The sequence below is a fragment of the Rhinolophus sinicus genome, chromosome 7, assembly GCF_057876585.1.
Source record: "Rhinolophus sinicus isolate RSI-liver-muscle chromosome 7, RSI-T2T, whole genome shotgun sequence".
Taxonomy (NCBI): domain Eukaryota; kingdom Metazoa; phylum Chordata; class Mammalia; order Chiroptera; family Rhinolophidae; genus Rhinolophus; species Rhinolophus sinicus.
Window position 1 is genome coordinate 28,171,766 of NC_142507.1, and position 15,595 is coordinate 28,187,360.

The window sequence follows — 15,595 nt, forward strand, 5'->3', positions numbered from 1 at the left end:
AGAGTCTCCACCTTGGGGCCCCTGTTCTAACAGGCGGACCCGGGCTACCAGCGCTTCCAACCGGGACACCTGGTCCAGCACCTGAGCCATTTCATTTTCCGTGTTGAGACTCAAGGCCGTGAGGAACATCCAGCCCACGCGGCCGGCTGTAGCCTTCTCCTCCTCCGGCAACCACTCAGCCAGAGCCTGCAGGGCCCTCTACACACTGGCCGGAGAGCCGTCCATGTCCTCCCACCTCTCCTTTGGGGTCCAACTCCTGAGAACAGTGGCCACCGGACACCATACACTGTGTGGGGGCCACACGTCCTCCTGCCCAGAGTCAGACGCCATTCCTATCTGGTATGTTGCACACCGTGCCACTTGTCTGAGAGGGTGGAGGCCTCTTTGTAAGATGTCCACCACCCTCGGATCTTAAGGCCGCAGCAGATCACCAAAATGAAGTGATCATGGCCAAGAGGGTGATGTGCCAGCTGGAGGCTTGAGTCTCCCAGGCAGACCGTGCCTCCCGTTCCCGGTGTCGCTCCTCATGTACCTCCCAAAGCTGAGCTCTCACACGCACAAACCTCTCCACTATGCTTCGGTAGGTGTTGGCTGGCACTGTACTCTGCTCACGAAGCTGAGCTTCTATATTTGTAAACTGCTCCAGTATATTCTGGAGAGTTTCAGCCGACACCATACCCTGCTCGCTGCGCCATTTGTCGTGCAGGGAGGCCCGCAGGGTCTCTGGTCCCGCTCCTCACATAAGAACGCAGGATATGGTGAGGCCAAAAAGGAACACCCACGGAGCCATAGGTAGGAGAGTCATACCACTATGGTCTCACTGGAGGCTGGGTTCACCGGATGTGCGACCTGCTGTCCGTTTTTCTGCCAACCGATGACTTTCCTCCACTCTCCTCCACTCTCCTCGGCTCTCCTTGGCAATCCTCGGCTCTCCTCGGCAATCCTCGGCTCTCCTCTATAGCCGCAGCAGTTATATGAGCGGCCAATTGGCCAACTGGCCACAGCTGACAGCCAACCAGCCACAGCCGACGGCCATCCACAACCCGAGCCAGCACCCCTTCACGTGAGGCCGAGAGCCTGTAAACTATTTTCTGGGGCTCTGTCCCCACAGCCTCTGTAAACCTCCCCTGGAATTTACAACTAATAGAGCAACTATAACTCCACAAAGGACTCCCTGCACAGCAGACAGGCAAAAATGAAGACGCACACTACTGAATTCACCTAAAGATGGGTGAATAGTGCAAGCGGAGGAGGAGGGAAGGGAGAAGTGCAGAGATGGAGCCGCGCAGGCGCAGGATGCAGACCTAGCTCAGTGTTCTGAGCTTGATGCATCCTGTAACTACCTCAGCTGCGGGAGAGAGAAGAACTCGGACTGCTAGGGCTCCGTTTATGGCCCACAGGGCTGAGGGGACAGCATATAACACGGCTGAACCCAACGCTCATGGCAGAGACCTCAGAGAAAAGACTGAGGGAAAAGGCTGAAAACAGTTGTTTAAGCCCTCACTGCCAAGAGGAGAACGGAAGCCTTAGGGACTGAGACTAGCCGCCTCCTCCCTATTCTCCCAGAGCTCACCCTGCCCTCACCTGCCCGGTGCTAGAAGCATAACAGTAGCAGTGTCAGATCAAAACAATAGAATATTTGCTGTTCTGAGAACTGTGGAATGCAGACACAGATTCGCACCCCAACTAGTTCCAGCAAAAGGGAAGGAGCTGTAGAAGCGGAACGGCTGTGGTGGTGGTCACCGCCATTGTTCTGGGCCAACTCTCACAACTCACCCCACCCCTGGCCCCACCTATCTGGGCAGATCCCTGCAGGAGTAAACAGAACTGCTGAAAAATACACGGTCTCTGAATCTGGTGCAGGAAGAGCCTTGGAACTTCAAACGCTCTCCCCATACCCACACGGACACTGCGCCATGAGACCCAGGTGAACTATTAACAGAGGAAAAGCCCATCTCCCAGGGAATCCCCCCAGTGTGTGAGAAGCTGGAATAGTGCAGGGAAAACATAGCACTACTATGTGAGAGAGAAAAAAAGGCTGCAGTCGCAGAGAAAATAAAACATCTACCAACAAATACTGGAAAACAAAAGAAAGACCTCTTCCTATCAACCTGTTGCAGAACACACTCCTGTACATGTCTAGGAAGAGAAACAGTAAATCAGTAATTGCCATGAATAACCAAGGCAACAAGACAGCTCAGAAAGAAAGTGAAAAGCCTCCAGAAAAGGAACTTAAACATATGGAAATATGTGACTTAAATGACAGAGAATTCAAGATTGCAGTTCTGAAAAAACTCAACGAGATACAAGAAAACACAGAAAGGCAGTTTAATGAACTCAGAAACACAATCAAAGAACAAAATGCCCATTTTACAAAAGAGATTCAATTTTAAAAAAGAACCCAATAGAATTTCTGGAGATTAAGAACTCAATAGAAGAAATTAAGAATGAAATAGCCAGATTGGGTAGTAGAGTTGACCAGATGGAGGAAAGAATCAGTGACATCTAAGATAGAAACCTGGAAATGACACGGATGGAAGAAGAAAGAGACTTGAGACATAAAAGATATGAAAGAACTCTACAAGAACTATCTGACTCCATCAGAAAGAGCAATATAAGAATAATGGGCATACAAGAAGGAGAAGAAAGAGAGAAGGGAACAGAGTATATATTCAAACAAATTATTGATGAGAACTTCCCAAACTGTGGACAGAACTGGATCCTCGAATCCAAGAAGCAAATAGAACACCTAATTACCTCAATCTCAGCAGGCCTTCTCCAAGACACATTGAATTGAAGCTGTCTAAAATCAATGACAAAGAAAGAATCCCCAAGGCAGCCAGGGAAAAGAAGACGGTAACCTACAAAGGAAAGCCCATTAGATTATCAGCAGATTTTTCAGCAGAAACTCTACAAGCCAGGAGAGAGTGGAACCACATATAAAAACTATTGAAAGAGAGAAATTAAGAGCCAAGAATAATATATCCAGCAAAGATATCCTTTAGATATAAAGGAGGAATAAAGACCTTTCCAGACATACAGAAGCTGAGGGAATTTTCTAATACACGACCTGCACTACAAGAAATACTAAAGGAGGCTGGATATTCGATGACCATCAACAGGGACAATTTGTGGCAACCATAACAGAAAAAGGGGGAGAGTAAAGGACTGAACCAGAATATGGGAATGGAGAACGTAAGCGTGCTGAAGAAAATGGAATACTCTAAATATCAAACTTTCTTTTACATAAACTTAAGGGTAACCACTCAAAAATAATCTAGAACTGAAGTATATACTGTAATAAAAGAAGAAATAGAGGGAAACATCATAGAATACCACCATACAGAAATAACAGACAACAATTAAAAAGGCAAAGAAACAATGGAGACACAGCCTTACCAGAAAAATAAAGATAGAATGATAGGAAATCCTCACATATCAATAATCACCCTAAATGTAAATGGACTGAACTCACCAATAAAAAGTCACAGAGCAGCAGATTGGATTAAAAAACTGAACCCAACCATATGCTGTCTCCAAGAGACACATCTCAGCTACAAGGACAAGCATAGACTCAAAGTGAAAGGGTGGAAATTGACACTCCAAGCAAATGGTATCCAGAGAAAATCAGGTGTACCCATACTGATATCAGATGAAACAGATTTCAGGGTGAAAAAGGTAACAAGAGACAGACCAGATGGTAACAAGACCAGATGGCTTCACTAGTGAATTCTACCAAACCTTCAAAGAGGATCTAATACCAATACTGCTCAAACTCTTCCAAAAAATTGAAGAAGAGACAGTACTCCCTAACTCATTTTAAGAGGCCAACATTACCCTGATACCAAAACCTGGTAAGGACAACACAAAACACGAAAACTACAGATGAATATCTCTGATGAATACAGATGCAAAAATCCTAAACAAAATTCTAGCAAATCGAATACAACAATGCATTAAAAAGATTATTCAACACGACCAAGTGGGGTTCATCCCCGAGGCACAAGGATGGTTCAACATCCGCAAGTCCATCAATGTGATACATCAAATAAACAAAATAAAGGACAAAAATCATATGATTATATTAATTGATGCAGAAAAAGCATTTGACAAGATACAACATCCATTTATGATCAAAACACTTAATAAAATAGGTATAGAAGGAAAATAACAACATAATAAAGGCCATATATGACAAACTCTCACCTAATCTCATAATTAATGGTGAAAAACTTAAGCCCTTTGCTCTACGTTCAGGAACATGACAGGGCTGTCCCCTATCACCTATTCTTTTCAACATAGTGTTGGAAGTCCATGCCAGAGCAATCAGGTAAGAGAAAGAAATAAAAGGCATCCAAATGGGGAATGAAGAAGTTAAATTGTCACTCTTTGCAGATGACATGATGCTATATGTAGGAAACCTAAAGACTCCACCAAAAAGCTTTTAGAAAAAAATCAACGAATACAGTAAAGTTGCCGACTACAAAGTCAACATACAAATGTCCATTGCATTCCTATATACTAACAATGAAATCTCAGAAAATGAAATACAAAAAAAAAATTCCTTTTGCAATTGCAACAAAAAGAATAAAATACCTAGGAATAAACTTAACCAAGGATGTGAAAGACCTATATGCTGAAAACAATTAAGATGTTTTTAAAAGAAATTGAAGAAGACACAAAGAAATGGAAAGACATTCCGTGCTCATGGATTGGAAGAATCAACATAGTTAAAATGGCCACATTACCCAAGCAATATACAGATTTAATGCAATCCCCATCAAAATCCTAATGGAATTTTTTAAAGAAATAAAACAAAAAATCATCCGATTTGTTTGGAACCACAAAAGACTCCGAATAGCCAAAGCAATCTTAAGGAAAATAAACTATACTGGAGGTATCACACTGCCTGACTTTAGCTTGTACTACAGAGCTACAATAATCAAAACAACATGGTATTGGCAGAAAAACAGACACATATACCAATGGAATAGAATTGAGAACCCAGAAATAAAACTATATAATATGAACAGATAATTTTTTTTTCCAGCTTAAATCTCTGTATGTGGTCCTTGTAAGAGCTACCAAAGAGCCTTAGTGTTGAAGCTCATGTCAACGCTGCCTTAGGCCGGAGGGTTTGCCTGCCACTCAGTGGTGAGCTACTCCTGCAAAAAACAACGACCACTTACCCCTCTCTTAGCCACTTCCCTCCAAACCCTACCACACAAGAACTTGTCCCATTTAGCCAAACTCATCTCCTCTCGTAGAGGAGCTATTTGTCAGCCATGCACAAGGAGGGAGGTGCACAGAATACTTTGCTATGAGGCTTATTTTCACAATTTTACTATTATAATCAACATTTTATCCAACTCCACCGAACATCTGAAGGATGTGACACACTACATTTCCTTTCTGCTTTATACTCTGGAGTGGGAAACCATGAAACTTTTGCAAACCTCTTGCAACTGTGAGGCAAAAATCTTAGGGATGAAATTCAAGCTGAGGACGAGGGGAGGGCTAGAAAGAGTCTATCCCAATCAATGCCAATCCTCAATGACATTTGTTTTTTTGTGATCCCCCCTCCCCCCATCCACTATCCCTCTGACATGGCACAGACCCATTACATTTCCACTGCCTCTATTCCTAATGCTGTACTCCGCTTCCTGTAACCATTTACATACATATATATATATATATATATATATATATATATATATATATATATATATATATATATATATATATATAAAGTTATAGTTGGCATTCATTATTGTTCAGCTTCAGGTGTACAGCGCAGAGATCAGGCATCTACATCACCCTGGAGGTGGTCTCCCAAATGGGACACGTCTCCATTGGATACCCTACAAAATCTTTACATTATTGATTGCGTTCCCCAAATTAATTTTCAAAACCCCGTGCCATCTTGTGGTTACCGACTATTTTCTAAACCCCTCACCTTCCCCCTTATCCCCACCCCCCCGCCCATCTAGCAACCCTCAGTTTTTCCTCTATGTCTCTAAAACTGTTTCTGATTAGTTCATTCACTTATTCTTTTCTTTAGATTCTGCATATAAGTGAGATCATATGGTATTTGTCTTTCTCTGTCTGACTTATTTCACTTAACATAATGTTCTCTAGGTCAATCCATGTTGTTGCAAATGGTAAGATTTCTTTCTTCTTTATGGCTGCGTAACACTCCATTGTATAAATGTACCACAGTTTCTTAATCCAATCATCTACCGATGGGCATTTCGGTTGCTTCCATGTCTTGGCTATTGTGTATAGTGCTGCAATAAACATAGGAGGGCATAAAGATTTTTGAATTAGAGTTTCGGATTTCTCCGGATAGATACCTAGGAGTGGGATTGCTGGATCATAAGGTAGTTCCATTTTCAGATTTTTGAGATACCTCCATACTGTTTTCCATAGTGGCTGCACCAATCTGCATTCCCACCAACAGTGCACAAGCGTTCCCTTTTCTCCACATCCGCGGCAACACTTGTTGTTTGTTGATTTATTGATGACAGCCATTTTGACTGGGGTGAGGTTGTATCTCATTGTGGTTTTTATTTGCATTTCTCTGATGGTTAGTGAGGTTGAGCATTTCTTCATATGTCTGTTTGCCATCTGTATGTCCTTTTTAGAAAAATGTCTCTTCATGTCCTCTGCCCATTTTTCAATTGGGTTGTTTGATTTTTGGAGTTGAGTTGAGTGAGTTTTTTATAAATTTGTGATATTAACCCCTTATCAGATACATCATTGGCAAATATCTTTTCCCATTCAGTAGGGTCCCTTTTTGTTTTATTGATGGTTTCCTTTGCTGTGAAAAGACTTTTTAGTTTGATGTAATCCCACATGTTTATTTTTTCTCTTACTTCCCTCGTGCGAGGGGATATATCAGTAAAATCTTACTCTGGGTAATGTCTGTGAAGTTTCTTCCTATATTTTCTTCTAGGAATTTTATGGTTTCAGATCTTACATTTAAGTCTTCAAGCCACTTTGAATTTATTTTTGTATATGGTGTAAGGAGGTGGTCCAGCTTCATTTTTTTGCATGTGTCTGTCCAGGATTCCCAGCACCATTTATTGAAAAGACTGTCTTTACCCCACCGTATATTCTTGCTTCCATTGTCATAGATTAAATGACCATATAGGTATGGATTTATTTCTGGACTCTACTCTGTTCCATTGATCTTTGTGTCTGTTTTTGTGCCAGTACGATGCCTTTTGATTACTGTAGCCTTGTAGTATAATTTGATGTCAGGTATCGTTATACTTGCCACTTTGTTCTTATTTCTCAAGATTACTGAGGCTATCCGGGGTCTTTTATAGTCCCATATAAATTTTAGGATTATAATTGGTTGGTAGTTTGATAGGAATTGCGTTGAATATGTATATTGCCTTAGGTAGTATGGACATTTTAACTATATTAATTCTTCTTATCCATGAACATGGTTTGTGTTTCCATCTATTTCTATCTTTCATTTCTTTCTTCAGTGTCTTATAATTTTCTGAGAACAGATCTTTTACTTCTTTGGTTAAATTTATTCCCAGGTATCTTATACTCTTTGGAACAATTGTAAATGGGATAGCTTTTTAAATTTCTCCTTCTGATGTTTTATTATTGGTATATATAAATGCAACTGATTTCTGAATATTACTTTTGTATCCTGCTACTTTACTAAATTTATCTACCAGCTCAAATAGTTTCTTGGTGGAGTCTTTAGGGTTCTCTATATATAGTATCATATCATCTGTATATAATGACAGTTTTACTTCCTCCTTACTGATTTGGATGCCTTTTATTTCTTTTTCTTCTCTGATTGCTGTGGCTAGGACTTCCAGCACTATGTGAATAGAAGTGGAGAAAGTGGGCAACCTTGCCTTGTTCCTGATCTTAAGGGGAATGGTTTTAGCTTTTCCCCATTGAGTATGATGTTAGCTGTGGGTTCATCATATATGGCCTTTATTATGTTGAGATATGATCCCTCTATTCCCACTTTCTTAAGGGTTTTTATCATAAATGGCTGCTGGATTTTATCAAATGCTTTTTCTGCATCTATTGATATGATCATGTGATTTTTATTTTTCTATTTATTAATGTGGTGTATCCCATTAATTGATTTGCGGATGTTGAACCACACTTGCATACCAGGGATGAATCCCACTTGATCATGGTGTATGATCTTTTTAATGTATTGCTGAATTCTGTTCGCTAGTATTTTGTTGAGGATTTTTGCATCTATGTTCATTAGCGATATCGGCCTGTAGTTTTCTTTTTTTGTGGTGTCTTTGTCTGATTTTGGAATCAGGGTGATAGTGGCTTCCTAAAAAGGGTTTGGGAGTCTTCCCTCCCTCTGGATTTTTTGGAAGAGTTTGAGGAGAATAGGTGACAATTCTTTTTTGAACGTTTTGTAAAATTCACCTGTAAAGCCATCTGGTCCAGGGCTTTTGTTTGTTGGGAGATTGTTGATTACTGATTCAATTTCCTTGGTGGTAATCAGTCTATTCAGGTTTTCTGTCTCCTCTTGAGTTAGCCTTGGAAGGTTGTATGCATCTAGGAAATTGTCCATTTCTTCCAGGTTGTCAAATTTGTTGGCATACAGTTGCTCATAGTAATTTCTTAAGATTTTTTGTATCTCTGTGGTGTCTGTTGTCACTTCTCCTCTTTCATTACTGATTTTATTAATTTGGGTCCTCTCTCTCTTTTTTTTAGTGAGTCTGGCTAAAGGTTTGTCAATTTTGTTTATCTTTTCTAAGAACCAACTCTTGGATTCATTGATCTTTTGTATTGTTTTTCTGGTTTCTATTTCATTTACTTCCGCTCTGACCTTTATTATCTCCTTCCTTGTACTCCCTTTGGGCTTATTTTGTTGTTCTTTTTCCAGATCCCTTAAGTGTGAAGATAAACTGTTGATTAGTGATGTTTCTTGTTTCCTTAGGTAGGCCTGCAGTGCTATGAACTTCCCTCTTAGGACTGCTTTCGCGGCATCTCATAGATTTTGGGTCGTTGCATTTTCATTTTCGTTTGTCTCGAGATATCTTTTGATTTCTTCCTTGATCTCCTGCTTGACCCATTCATTATTTAGTAACATATTATTCAGCCTCCATGAATTTGTGTGTCTTCCAGTCTTTTTCCTGTAGTTCATTTCTAATTTCATAGCACTGTGATCAGAGAAGACAATTGGTATGATTTCAATTTTCTTAAATTTATCCAGACTTGTTTTGTGGCCTAACATATGGTCTATCTTGGAGAATGTTCCATGTGCGCTTGAGAAGAACATGTATTCTGCAGCATTGGGGTGGAATGCTCTGAAAATATCGGTTAAATCCAAGTGGTCCAATGTGTCATTTAAGGTTGTTGTTTCCGTATTGATTTTCTGTCTAGAAGACCTGTCCATTGTTGTCAGAGGTGTGTTGAAGTCCCCTACTATGACAGTGTTACTGTTGATCTCTGTCTTTATGTCAGTCAATATCTGTTTTATATATTTAGGTGCTCCTATGTTGGGTGCATAGATGTTTACTAGGGTTATGTCCTCTTGTCGAATTGATCCCTTTATTATTATATAGTGCCCATCTTTGTCTTTTAATATTTTCTTCATTTTAAAGTCTATTTTGTCAGAGATAAGTATTGCAACTCCAGCTTTTTTCTCATTTCCATTTGCATGAAATATCTTACTCCAACCCTTCACTTTCAGCCTGTGTATGTCTTTTGATCTGAGGTGAGTCTCTTGTATACAGCATATACAAGGGTCTTGCTTTCTTATCCACTCAGCCGCACTATGTCTCTTGATTGGAGCATTTAGTCCATTTACATTTAAAGTGATTATTGATGGGTACATAGTTATTGCCATTTTTAAATTTGTGGTTAGATTGTTTTCATCTTTCTTCTATTTACAGAAGTCCTTTTAGTATTTCTTGCAATGCTGGCCTGGTGGTAATGAATTCCTTTAGCTTATTCTTTTCTGGGAAGCTCTTTATCTCCCCGTCAATTTTAAATGATAGCCTTGCTAGATAAAGCAACCTAGGTTGTAGGCCTTTGTTTTCCATCACTTTGAGTATCTCCTGCCACTCCCTCCTGGCCTTCAATGTTTCTGCAGAAAAGTCATTTGATAGTCTTATGGGAGTTCCCTTGTATGTAACCCTCTGTCTTTCTCTTGCTGCTTTTAGGATTCTCTCTTTGTCTTTAATCTTTGCCATTTTAACTATAATGTGTCTTGGAGTGGACCTGTTTGGGTTTATCCTGGTTGGAACTCTCTGCACTTCCTGGACTTGTATGTTGGTTTCCTTCATCAGGTTAGGGAAATTTTCAGACATTATTACTTCAAATATGTTCTCAATCCCTTGTTTCTTCTCTTCACCTCCTGGTATTCCTATGATGCGCATGTTGTTGCGCTTGATGTTATCCCAGAGGTCTCTTAAACCATCTTCATTGTTTTTTATTCTTTTTTCTTTCTGTTGTTCTGTTTGGGTGATCTCTGCTAACTTGTCTTCTAAGTCGCTGATTCAATCCTCTGCTTCATCTAACCTGCTGTTAATTCCTTCAAGTGAGTTCTTTATTTCGGTAACTGTGTTCTTTAGTTCTAACTGGTTGTTCGTTATGATTTCTACATCCTTCTTGATGTCCTCTCTAAGTTCCTTAAACATTCTTATCATCAGTGTTCTGAACTCTGTCTCTGATAGTTTGGTTACCTCTGCTTCATTTAGTTCCATTTCTGGAGGTTTCTTCTGTTCTTTTATTTGGGATATGTTTCTTTGTTTCCTCATTCTGGCTGACTCTCTGTGTTTGCTTCGATGTATTAGGTAGATGCCCTGGAGTTCTTAGTTCTTGCTGGATTAGTATATAATAAATGTCCTTTATATTTGACTTGCACTACTTCGTTCTTCTCCCCTGCATGTGCTCTAAAAGTGACTCTTGTGTTGTGTATATCGTCCTGTTAAAGAAGATCCTTAATTGCTTTTCTCTTGTGAGTAGGTGGGGTTAACTCCTAGGCTGACTAGTTGTGAGACTTGGCTCTGCCCACGCAGGGTATTCTGCTGCATGAGGGTTGACCACTTAGATGTGGTTTACCCTTTGGCCTCTATGTGCCTGTAAAGAATCCCCTCTGGGTGTGTCACTTGTAGGTCAAACTCGGTAGTACTCTGGCTTGGTCTGGAGTTGGCCGCTGGGTATGTTGAATCTTGTGCCTCTTAAGCTGGGCACTGCAAGAAATCCCTGCGCCAGTCTCTTCGCTGTTCTGCGTGATGAGCAGAGAGTCCTTTGATGGGTTATAAGCTTCCCGTTTCTGATAAGATCAGACGAAGAACTCAAAAAGTGCGCCCCGCTGCCCTTTTTGAGGATTTTTGCATCTATGTTCATTAGCGATATCAGCCTGTAGTTTTCTTTTTTTGTGGTGTCTTTGTCTGATTTGGGGATCAGGGTGATAGTGGCATCGTAAAAAGTGTTTGGGAGTCTTCCCTCCTTTTGGATTTTTTGGAAGAGCTTGAGGAGAATAGAAGATAAATCTTTTTTGAACGTTTTGTAAAATTTACCTGTAAAGCCATCTGGTCCAGGGCTTTTGTTTGTTGGGAGATTGTTGATTACTGATTCAATTTCCCTGGTGGTGATCAGTCTATTAAGGTTTTCTGTTTCTTCTTGAGTTAGCCTTGGAATATTGTATGCTTCTAGAAAATTGTCCATTTCTTCCAAATTGTCATATTTGTTGGCATATAGTTGCTCACAGTAATTTCTTAACGTTTTTTGTTTTTCTGCGGTGTTTGTTGTCACTTCTCCTCTTTCATTTCTGATTTTATTAATTTGGGTCCTCTCTCTCTCTTTTTTTTAATGACTCTAGCTAAAGGTTTGTCAATTTTGTTTATTTTCTCTAAGAACCAACTCTTGGATTCATTGATCTTTTGTATTGTTTTTCTGGTTTCTATTTCATTTATTCCTGCTATAATCTATATTATCTCCTTCCTTGTACTCCCTTTGGGCTTATTTTGTTGTTCTTTTTCCAGCTCACTTAAGTGTGAAGATAAACTGTTGATTAGTGATGTTTCTTATTTATTTAGGTAGGCCTGCAATGCTATGAACTTCCCTCTTAGGACTGCTTTCGCGGCATCTCATAGATTTTGGGTCACCATGTTTTGATTTTCGTTAGTCTCGAGATATCTTTTGGTTTCTTCCTTGATCTCCTGCTTGACCTATTCATTATTTAGTAACATATTATTCAGCCTCCATGAATTTGTGTGCCTTCCAGTTTTTTTCCTGTAGTTCATTTCTAATTTCACAGCACTGTGGTCAGAGAAGACAATTGGTATCATTTCAATTTTCTTAAATTTATCAAGACTTGTTTTGCGGCTTAACATATGGTCTATCTTGGAAAAGGTTCCATGTGCGCTTGAGAAGAACGTGTATTCTGCAGCATTGGGGTGAAATGCTCTGAAAATATTGATTAAATCCAAGTGGTCCAATGTATCATTTAAGGCTGTTGTTTCCGTATTGATTTTCTGTCTGGAAGACCTGTCCCTTGTTGTCAGAGGTGTGTTGAAGTCCCCTACTATGATAGTGTTACTGTTGATCTCTGTCTTTATGTCAGTCAATATCTGTTTTATATATTTAGGTGCTCCTATGTTGGGTGCATAAATGTTTACTAGGGTTATTTTGTCTTGTCGAATCGATCCCTTTATTATTATATAGTGCCCATCTTTGTCTTTTAATATGTTCTTCATTTTAAAGTCTATTTTGTCAGAAACAAGTATTGAAACTCCAGCTTTTTTCTCATTTCCATTTGCATGAAATATCTTACTCCAACCCTTCACTTTCAGCCTGTGTGTGTCTTTTGATCTGAGGTGAGTCTCTTGTATACAGCATATACAAGGCCTTGCTTTCTTATCCACTCAGCCGCACTATGTCTCTTGATTGGAGCATTTAGTCCATTTACATTTAAAGTGATTATTGATGGGTACATAGTTATTGCCATTTTTAAATTTGTGGTTAGATTGTTTTCATCTTTCTTCTATTTACAGAAGTCCTTTTAGTATTTCTCGCAATGCTGGCTTGCTGGTAATAAATTCTTTTAGCTTATTCTTTTCTGGGAAGCTCTTTATCTCTCCATCAACTTTAAATGATAGCTTTGCTGGATAAAGCAATCTAAGTTGTAGGTCTTTGTTTTCCATCACTTTGAGTATCTCCTGCCACTCCCTTCTGGCCTGCAAAGTTTCTGTAGAAAAGTCATTTGATTGTCTTATGGGAGTTCCCTTGTATGTATCACTCTGTCTTTCTCTTGCTGCTTTTAGGATTCTCTCTGTCTTTAACTTTTGTCATTTTAACTATAATGTGTCTTGGTGTGGACCTGTTTGGGTTTATCCTGGTTGGAACTCTCTGCACTACCTGGGCTTCTATGTTGGTTTCCTTCATCAGGTTAGGGAAGTTTTCGGACATTATTACTTCAAATATGTTCTCAATCCCTTGCTTCCTCTCTTCACCTTCTGGTATTCCTATGATGCGTATGTTGTTTCACTTGATGTTATCCCACAGGTCTCTTAAACCATCTTCATTGTTTTATATTCTTTTTTCTTTCCGTTGTTCTGTTTGGGTGATCTCTGCTAACTTGTCTTCTAAGTCGCTGATTCGATCCTCTGCTTCATCTAACCTGCTGTTAATTCCTTCAAGTGAGTTCTTTATTTCAGTAATTGTGTTCTTTATTTCTAACTGGTTGTTCGTTATGATTTCTACATCCTTCTTGATGTCCTCTCTAAGCTCCTGTAACATTCTTATCATCAGTGTTCTGAACTCTGTCTCTGATAGGTTGGTTACCTCTATTTCATTTGGTTCCATTTCTGGAGGTTTCTTCTGCTCTTTTATTTGGGACATGTTTCTTTGTTTCCCCATTCTGGCTGACTCTCTGTGTTTGCTTCGATGTATTTGGTAGATCCCCTAGAGTTCTTAGTTTTTGCTGGGTTATCTTATGTAGTATGTGTCCTTTATATTTGACTTGCACTACTTCGTTCTTCTCCTCTTCCTGTGCTCCAAAGGTGACTCTTGTGTTGTGTATGTTGTCCTGTTAAAGAAGATCTTTAATTGCTTTCCGCTTGTGAGTCGGTGGGGTTAACTCCTAGGCTGACTAGTTGTGAGACTTGGCTCCGCCCACTGCAAGGTGTTCTGCTGCGTGAGGGTTGACAGCTTAAATGTGGTTTGGCCTCTATGGGCTCTTGTGCCTGTAGAGAATTCCCTCTGGGTTTGTCACTTGTAGTTCAAGCCCGGTAGTACTCTGGTTTGGTCTGGAGTTGGCCACTGTGTATGTTGAATCTTGTGCCTCTTTAGCTGGGCCCTGATAGGGCAATTTCAGAACACAGCAAATCACCAAGCACAACAACAACAACAACAAAGAAAAAATCAAATACATTCACATGTAAAAACAACAACAACCCCCACTCAACACAGGCAAAGATATCAAAGATATAAAGACAAAACAAAACAGAAAGCAGCGCCAGTCTTGGCTTAAGCCCACCAAGAAATCTCCAGGTTGTCCTCTGCTGTACCAAAGAGTCCCCTGCGTATTGTGCAGGTAGAGCCAGTCACCTGGTTTCTAGAGTGACGTTGGGACTGCAGATTTAGGTGTGTGGGGCTGAGGGGTCTGGACTATAGTTTTTACAAAGCCAGTGCAGTTTCTGCCCTTGCCTGCACATATGCACACTGAGAGTAGCACTACTAGCCCTGTGTCCAGTTCTCCTGAGTCTTAGGGCACTTCTTCCGTGTGTGTGTGTGTGTGTGTGTGTGTGTGTGTGTGTGTGGCGGGCGGGAGATTTCTGAGCTGCTGAAAGCTGGGAGCTGTGTCTGCCGCCTACTGCTGATCCCTGGGAGTGTCTCCGCAGTTGTAATTTCCCTGCCCTAGGCAGGCCAGAAAGGGTGGGGGCTGGGGATGGAGGGGTCTTCTCTTTCCCAGCCCAGCTGTGTCACACTCTTCCTACAGGCCAGAAAAGATGGTGCTGGGGGCAGAGGAGTCCCCTCTCTCCTAGCCCAGCAAAAATCACAATCCTCCCAGCCTCCTCCCTGGGCCAGAGCCGCCCACCAGTCTTCCCAGAGCCCGAGCACCAAGGCTCCTCTGTAATCTGACACCACTCCTCAGTTCAGGGGCCAGTTCAAGTCTCTGAAAGGGCAGGGGTAGGATTGGAAGAGCAGGGGGAGGGGCCCAGGTATGGAGTTTGTGTCCTTTGTCCGGCCTAGGGCTTAACTGGAGGTATCAGCTGAGGTTATTGCCTCAAATGCTGGGTATGCTGCCCCCTTGGTGGGAGAGATCAGCTGTGGGACGCAGGGAAAATGCCCACCTCCTGGCTTGTGTGTTCTCTGTTCCTTTCTGGGATCCCCTGCATCTCTGCAGCTGCAGATGTTGCCCAGGATTCCACCACTGTAGATGCGGCCACGTCCCCGCAGCCACAGGTGTGGACCGCGTCTCCACAGCCGAAGGTGCGGGCCGCGTCTCCACAGCTGAAGGTGCGGGTCGTGCCTCCACAGCCGAAGGTGCAGGCCACATCCCCACAGCCGCAGATGCAGGCCGTGTCTCCACTCTGCTCCTTTTCCTCTTCCCCTGCTCGCCCAATTGTCCCCACCTGCA